This window comes from Ictidomys tridecemlineatus, unplaced genomic scaffold, assembly GCF_052094955.1.
Source record: "Ictidomys tridecemlineatus isolate mIctTri1 unplaced genomic scaffold, mIctTri1.hap1 Scaffold_719, whole genome shotgun sequence".
In the NCBI taxonomy this organism is placed as follows: Eukaryota; Metazoa; Chordata; class Mammalia; order Rodentia; family Sciuridae; genus Ictidomys; species Ictidomys tridecemlineatus.
Window position 1 is genome coordinate 181,569 of NW_027525163.1, and position 8,813 is coordinate 190,381.

Sequence of the window (8,813 nt, forward strand, 5' to 3'; positions counted from 1 at the left end):
TAATTATACACAGCTTGTTTCAATTAACATCATCCAGATACAGCAATCCTCATCATTTTAACAATTAAACACAGCTTAACTCAATCAACATCATCTTAGAGACTTGCTGGCATTACCTCAAACCACTCCTCTTAGCAAATTGCCAGGCGCCATCTTGACTTGTTTGTGGCTCTCTACACTTTTGTAGCTCTACATTCTATTTTTCAGAAGCATGCCTATTGCAGAGAGATTTATCCCTGCTACCCAGATCAAGTTCAAACTGGTAACTGAATTGTAATTCACATTATATTTTCTACATACTAAGGGACTTTTAAGTTATATTCAGCCCTCCCCCCTTCCCATTAAGCAATACCATAGTGAAGAGACATATAGTTGCCATGATGAACATATTGCTAGTGTTTCATATTGCTAGTGTTTCATATTGCTAGTTTTTTTCCAAACACCAGTTAATAACATAAATTAAGTAGTATGCAATCTACATTTGAAAAGAGAAGAAAATGTAGTAAAAGGTGTCAGAGTAAATGTTATTTAATTTTCATGAATATATATTACTAGGCTCTAATAGGTGAATATTCACTATACCTTCTATGGTAAAACTCAGTCAAAAAGTTTATGGGGTATTAAAAAACTTATTTTGTATTGTACACTTCAATGTGCTCTGGGTTTTGGATTCAAAAGTGGAGTATTCTGGATCATAGGCACCATCATATTTTGTAAGACACAGACAACAAGTGCAATGCCTATTTATACTCCCTACATGATAATCATTATTTAATATTCTAGCCAGAGTTTTACATGTTGTATTAATGTGGAGGGTGAAAAGTTCTATACTATTTTAATTTTAAAAACTGAAGTTAAGTATAACCTCTTAAAGAGTATTAAATCCTATACTTTTAAAAGATTCCTATTCTTAAAAATAATATGAAAGCTAGAGAAACTTTCATCTCCATAAACTTTTCTAACATTTCCCTTTTGTAAAGTACCAAGCCTAGAACCATGTGGTCTTGGTAATTACTAAAAACAATGATTCAGAGTCTTCTACTTCACAAACTGTAAACAGGATTCTTTTAACAAATATCAGTACTCCGGTGTCCACAGCATTTTTGAGAAATATTGATATCCCTCAATATATGAATCTACTGTGTTTCAGTCAAATTCTATTGTTCCCAAGTCCTCTATTGTGGAAGAGCAGATGCTAGCAAGGACTAGAATATATTTCAGGCCTTTGAGAAGACCACTATAGAATGAAAGAATTCCCATCATGAATAGAACATTCAGAAATAATTTAGGTCTAATTGTTGTTGGTTATCCATGTTTTTCTTTGAGAATGGAGATATACTCAATTCCTTTTTTTGGTGATTGTTAGTGGTTATTTCAACTTACTGGTATACCTACTAGATTCATTCATTGGTGCTATATGTGTCCTCATAAATAATGAAGGAAATAGTATACTTTACTTATGACAGCTCAAATGTCGGAACAAAGATTGTCCTTTAGTTGTGGAAATTTTGATTCTTACACTAGCAGGCAGGCATCTATCATTTAGGTAATTGCCTATAAGTACATACTGTACATTCTAATTTCATTTTTGGGCTCAATATTTTTAATGCCTTAATGCAATTCTGAATTTCATGAAAATGGGCATAAAATATAAAAGACAGGGAATGGGGTGTTGGGTCAGTGGCACAGCACTCACTCACTTAGCATATGCAAGATACTGAGTAGGATCCTCAGAATCACATAAAAATTAATTAATTAATTGAGTGATTAATTTATTAAAGGTAGAAGAAGAACTCAAAGATGAAGAACACGAAGAAGAATAGGAAGAAGAAGAAGAAGAAGAAGAAGAAGAAGAAGAAGAAGAAGAAGAAGAAGAAGAAGAAGAGGAGGAGGAGGAGGAGGAGGAGGAGGAGGAGGAGGAGGAGGAGGAAGAGGAAGAAGAAGAAGAAGAAGAAGAAGAAGAAGAAGAAGAAGAAGAAGAAGAAAGAAGAAGAAAGAAGAAGAAGAAGAAGAAAGAAGAAGAAGAAGAAGAAGAAGAAGAAGAAGAAGAAGAAGAAGAAGAAGAAGAAGAAGAAGAAGAAGAAGAAGAAGAAGAAGAAGTAGTAGTAGTAGTCAATGATGACTCAGGGAAAATGACAATAGAGTGAGTTTAAATTTTGGTTTCCAATTCCAAAATGTTTCTTCAGAACTGCACTTTTTAAAATATTTCAGATCTCCTACTTTTATGACATGTTTAATAGTGTTTTTTGGATTAATCTTAATATGCTGTAGTTATTCTTTTAAGGAAAAACCAGCTGACATGCCCCACAAGACTGTAAATCAATGAAAATCTTTCATTAAGCAAAAGTTCCTTTCACATTTGCTACAATCATAGTAAATACACTTCTTTGTATAAAGGGACTATCTTTGTTGGGCATTTAAAATATCCCAATAAACTATATGTCATAACTGAAAATCTCATTGTTGTTTATGGAATCATGGATTAATCAAATTCAATGCTGTACACTTTAGAGTACAATAGAAGGGAACTCAAAGATGAAGAACACAAAAAAAATAGGAAGAAGAAGAACAAGGAGAAGGAGAAGGAGGAGGAGGAGGAGGAGGAGGAGGAGGAGGAGGAGGAGGAGGAGAAGGGAGGAAGAAGAAGAAGAAGTCATCAAGATGACTCAGGGAAAATGGGAACAGAGTGAGTTTAAATTGTGGTTTCCAATTCCAAAATGTTTCCTGAGAACTGCAACTTTCTTTGTATTTGAGATCTCCTACTTCCATGACATGTTTAGTAGTGTTTTCTGGCTTACTCTTAATATGCTCTAGTTATTGTTTTCTGGGAAAACTAGTTGACATGCCCCACAAGACTGAAAATCAATGAAAATCTTTCATTAAGCATAAAGTTCCTTTCACATTTGCTACAATCATAGTAAATACACTTCTTTGTATAAAGGGACTGAATTTGTTGGGCATTTAAAATATCCCCAAAGGCTAGATGACATACATGAAAATCCCATTGTTGTTTATAGAATAGTGGATTAATCAAATTCAATGCTGTAATCTTTAGAGTAAAATAGAATGGAAATAATTTACTCATAGTATCATATTTAAACCATCTTTATTTCCAAAATACTATCCTAAGAATTATAGTTTTATTTAGCTTCAGTCGGAGCAAAAGTATAATCACTTACTTAAGTAAAAGCAATTACTTAAAAACTAAAAATGAGAGGTAAGTCAAATTACTTTTGAAGAGAGACCAAAAACATCAGGTTTCTTGTTGATGTTCAGTAGCAGGCTCACCTGAAGGTGGAATAAAGCCTGAAGGGCACTCACTTCTACTTTCAGAATACAGGGGTGGGGGGAGGAAATCCAGCTCTTGAGGTAAGGTCATGAGGAATATACCTCCATTCATAGACATCTGGCATTGCAAAAAATGGAGGGGGTGGTGGGCCCGGTGGAAAATAATCTCGAGGTGCCCCATACCTGTTTCCTTGAGGAGGCGGAGGGGAAAATGGTCCTCTTCTCATGAACTGACTCCTCGGGTCCACAGGAAACAATTCACCTCTGACTGGAGGAAAAGGTGCCAACAATGAGCCAGAGCCAGCTGCTTGGTTTTCAGCAGGGAGAGATGATTCGGGGACATTGGAATCATCAAGATTGATTTTGGTCTCCTTTCTACTGGATTGACTTTCTGAAGACATAGGCCCATCCTCTTTATCCAAAGAAGGCAGATTAGAACCTCTGAGTTCTGCTGGTCGCGATGGTCTACCATAATTCGAATAACATCCACCTTGCCAAGGAGGACCCAATGGTGAGGGACCGTTGGGGGAATGCTTTCAGCCCAATGCTGCATTTGAAACACCAAGTGCACAGGGATCTTCCTCTACAAGTTCAAATTGAAGCTCCCTTTCAGTTAACTTTTTTCTGTTGCGAGCGTTTTGTTTCATGAAATAATGGAGGTTTCTTTCAGCAATCCAAGCCGCCAACTCACTCTCATGTGCTTTTTTCTCACAGTAAATAATCTTCCCCTGACAGGACTGAATGGTTCTCTCCAATTCTTCTTGAAGATATTTGGCTCGCTTTCTGTAGGTCTCCAGCTCTTCTCTTGTATGGCCCATCTCTTCTTAGACCTTGGAAAGTTTCTCCTCTTGCCCCACCCGGTAATTTTCCTCTACTCTGAGTTTCCCATGGAGTTTCATCATATTTTCTTGATAGAATTCCATCATGACTTTAAATTTCTGCTGAAGGTTCTCATTCTCACCTTCAAGCCATGTATTTTCTGATAACAAGGTTGCCTGTTCAATCTTCAGACTTCTAATCTGTTCTCTAAGGTCTTCCTTTGTTTTCTCTACTTCAGATAATAAAGCACAAGTTTGATATCTTTGTCCTTCTAATGTTTCTAAGGAGGCCTTTAGCTTAGCACCATCAACCAGTTTCTTCAAAGCTCCTTTGGGCTCATCATCCAAGTGAGCACCAATTCCTGATTCACTCGTCATTCCCCATTCCAAATTCCCAATGTCTGTTTGGGCTTCCTTGGTTGGAGAAGACCTATCTTTCATCTTCAGCAAGCCTTCAGTAAGAGACTCCATGTGATTTTCTTTATCAGTTTGAACTTGTTTTGCATAGAATTGAGAGTCTTCCAATGTGGTGCTCTCTTTACATTGGACATGTCCTTGTTCCCTCCATGCTTCAGCGTCTCCTTGTAAGATGGGTTTCTGACTTTGCTGAAGCTGGGAACGTTCATCCAAGGCTTCCTTCATTGCCAGCTGAAGTCCTTCCTCACTCATTTGAAGCAGTCTCAAGTTTGTTTTAGTTTCAGCTATTTGTGATCTGACTGATTCTGATTCACCTTCAAAGGACTTTATCCTTCTCGATATATCTGCCATGATTTCGTCCTGTTTACAATGTTTGGCCTTTTGTTCTTTTAGCTCTTTTTCTAGAAAGAGTCTTTCATCCCCATGGCTCAGTTTGGACCTATGCAGCTTTTCATAGGTTGCCTCCAAATTTGGGACGTCTCTTAGACCCTTCTCAGAATTGCTGCCCTTTAAAGTTGACTCTAAGCCTTCAAGCTCTTTTTGAACAAGGCTAACTTTCTCAAGTAGTTCACATTTTTCTTCAATTCTTCTGGAAAGTTTTAAAGCCAGCTGTTTTTCTCTTCCCACATAAAGCCTGCTTCTAACACACTGAAAACTTCTCCACAAAAACAAGAGAAGAGCAAAACATCCAATAGCTCTACACATCACCAACTCCCAAGGAACATCATAAGGATTAGGGCCTGGCTTCATGTCTTCAGACAATGCTGCCCAAACCCTGCCTACTTCTTCCAGGACCACCCACTAATATGGCTGTAGGGCAGTCCTTGGTGCCTCCATCAAGCTAAGTTGGATTTGGCTCTTGCCACGACAATCACAGCCTGCCCAGGCAGGCCAACATAGGCTGTGAACACTCAGGTGTTTGGTGAGGAACTCAAACCTGCATCAGGCAACGGAACAGACCACTGAAAACCCCTGCAAGGGGGGGTTGTGAAGGTGGGGAGCTGGGGGGAAGGACTCCCAGGAGCCTTGTGGTGCTCAAGTGCCCATCAGGGGAGTCTTGGCCCATTTCTTCCCTAACCAGTGCATCCTGAAGTGTCACGGGTTCAGGTCACTTCCACTCCAGCCAGACAGGAGTCCTCTCTATGCCTCCCATCCCTGAGTTTGATTTAGGCCAGGCCAAGGTGGAGCTTCTTAAGTTTCTATACAGTAATAATACCACTCAGTTTGATGTCATGCAAATTCTAAAGCTTTCTAAACTGTCTCAACAGATTTTATGTCATATATTTATATTTGTACTGCTTGCCCTTTTGCTTTAATGACCCATTGCTTTTTCTGCTTTTGTTCTCTCCCTTTTTTCTTCCTTCCTTTCTTCCTCCCTCCTTTCTTCATTTTTTCCTTTTTTTCTTCCTTCTTTACTTCCTCCCTTCTTCCCTCCCTTCCTTCTTTTTTCTCCCTTCCCTCCCTTTTCTTTTCTTGCAGTATTGGGCTTTAAACTCCAAGGCCTTCTGCATGCTATATCCCCAGACCTGCTGACTCTTTCTAGGAAGGTCATTTGAATTATTTCTAAAGAAGAAAACTATCATGATACACTTCTTTCTTTCTTTCTTTCTTTCTTTCTTTCTTTCTTTCTTTCTTTCTTTTTAAAGCTGGTTTAATGACTTTTCTTTTTTTTAAGTTCACCCATAACATTGTTTTTTTTTTAGGTCTCTTTTATTTTATTTTTCTTTCTTTTTTAATTTTTATCTTATTTGCATTTTACATTTATTTTTTATTGGTTGTTCACAACATTACAAAGCTCTTGCCATATCATATTTCATACATTAGATTGAAGTGGGTTATGAACTCCCAATTTTTACCCCAAATGCAGATTGCAGAATCATGTCGGTTACACATCAACAATTTTACATAATGCCCTATTAGTAATTGTTGTATTATACTACTTTTCCTATCACCTACTATCCCCCCTCCCCTTCCCTCACATCTTCTCTCTCTACCCCATCTACTGTAATTAATTTCTCTCCTTGTTTATTTTCCCATTCCCCTCACAACCTCTTATATGTAATTTTGTATAACAATGAGAAAGTCCCTTCATTTCCATGCAATTTCCCTTTTCTCTCCCTTTCCCTCCCATCTCATGTCTCTGTTTAATGTTAATCTTTTCTTTCTGTTCCTCCTCCCTGCTCTGTTCATAGTTGCTATCATTATATCAAAGAAGACATTTGGTATTTGTTTTTTAGGGATTGGCTAGCTTCACTAAGCATAATCTGCTCTAGTGCCATCCATTTCCCTGCAAATTCCATGATTTTGTCATTTTTAAGTGCTGCATAATATTCCATGGTGTATAAATGCCACATTTTTTTTTATCCATTCATCTATTGAAGGGCATCTGGGTTGGTTCCACAGTCTAGATATTGTGAATTGTGCTGCTATGAACATCGATGTGGCAGTATCCCTGTAGCATGCTCTTTTAAGGTCTTCAGGGAATAGTCCGAGAAGGGCAATAGCAGGGTCAAACGGTGGTTCCATTCCCAGCTTTCCCAGGAATCTCCATACTGCTTTCCAAATTGGCCTCACCAATTTTCAGTCCCACCAGCAATGTACAAGTGTACCCTTTTCTCCACATCCTCGCCAGCACTTGTTGTTGTTTGACTTCATAGTGGCTGCCAATCGTACTGGAGTGAGATGGTATCTTAGGGTGGTTTTGATTTGCATTTCTCTGACTGCTAGAGGTGGTGAGCATTTTTTCATGTACTTGTTGATTGATTGTATATCCTCCTCTTAGGAGTGTCTGTTCAGGTCCTGGGCCCATTTGTTGATTGGGTTATTTGTTATCTTATTGTCTAATTTTTTGAGTTCTTTGTATACTCTGGATATTAGGGCTTTATCTGAACTGTGAGGAGTAAAAATTTGTTCCCAGGATGTAGGCTCCCTATTTACCTCTCTTATTGTTTCTCTTGCTGAGAAAAAACTTTTTAGTTTAAGTAAGTCTCATTTGTTGATTCTTGTTATTAACTCTTGTGCTATGGGTGTCCTATTAAGGAATTTGGAGCCCGACCCCACAATATGTAGATTGGAGCCAACTTTTTCTTCTATCAGACGCAGAGTCTCTGATTTGATATCAAGCTCCTTGATCCATTTTGAGTTAACTTTTGTGCATGGCGAGAGAAAGGGATTCAGTTTCATTTTGTTGCATATGAATTTCCAGTTTTACCGACACCATTTGTTGAAGATGCTATCCTTCCTCCATTGCATGCTTTTAGCCCCTTTATCAAATATAAGATAGTTGTAACTTTGTGGATTAGTCTCTGTGTCCTCTATTCTATACCACTGGTCCACCCGCCTGCTTTGGTACCAGTACCATGCTGTTTTTGTCACTATTGCTCTGTAATATAGTTTGAAATCTAGTATCGCTATACGGCCTGATTCACACTTCCTGCTTAGAATTGCTTTTGCTATTCTGGGTCTTTTATTTTTCCATATGAATTTCATGATTGCTTTATCTATTTCTACAAGAAATGCTGTTGGGATTTTGATTGGCATTGCATTAAACCTATAGAGAACTTTTGGTAATATCACCATTTTGATAATGTTAGTTCTGCCTATCCATGAACATGGTATATTTTTCCATCTTCTAAGATCTTCTTCTACTTCTCTCTTTAGGGTTCTGTAGTTTTCATTGTATAAATCTTTCACCTCTTTTGTTAGGTTGATTCCCAAGTATTTTTTTTTTTTGAGGAGATTGTAAATGGAGTGTTTTTGTTTTGGTTAAGTTTTATTTTCTTTATAGACCAGCAACCATAAAAATTAAACAACTGGTTAAATAAGAACTGTTATTTTATATCATTGTACTGTCATTTTTTTACTTTATTTTTTTAATTTTTTTTAGTCATACATGACAGCAGAATGTATTTTTACATATAATACATACATGGAGTGTACATACATCAATCATATTGTCTATTTTATTCTGCTGCCCTTCCTATCCTCCTTACACCTCCCCTCCTCTCCCATCCTTTCAGTGTATCCAATCCAATGTGACACACTTTTTTTCTTTTTCTCATTAGAACATCATATATGTATTTTGTATAACAATGTGCTTCTCCTTCCATCTTCCGTGCAACTTTCCTTCTACCTCTTTTTCCCTCCCACCTTTATTTCCTATTTAGTGGTAGTCTTCTTCTCATGCTCTTCCTCCCTATCCCATTTTGAGTAATCCCCCTTATATCATAGTAGACATTTGGCATTTGTTTTTCAGGGATTGACTCACTTCACTTAGCATAGTCTGCTATA

At 37.6% G+C, this 8,813-nt stretch overlaps 1 pseudogene; it reads right to left on the reverse strand.

The window, feature by feature from the left end:
• Nucleotides 1-3,253: 3,253 nt before the first annotated feature.
• On the reverse strand, nucleotides 3,254-5,360 carry LOC144374485 (melanoma inhibitory activity protein 2 pseudogene; annotated as a pseudogene).
• Nucleotides 5,361-8,813: the final 3,453 nt, after the last annotated feature.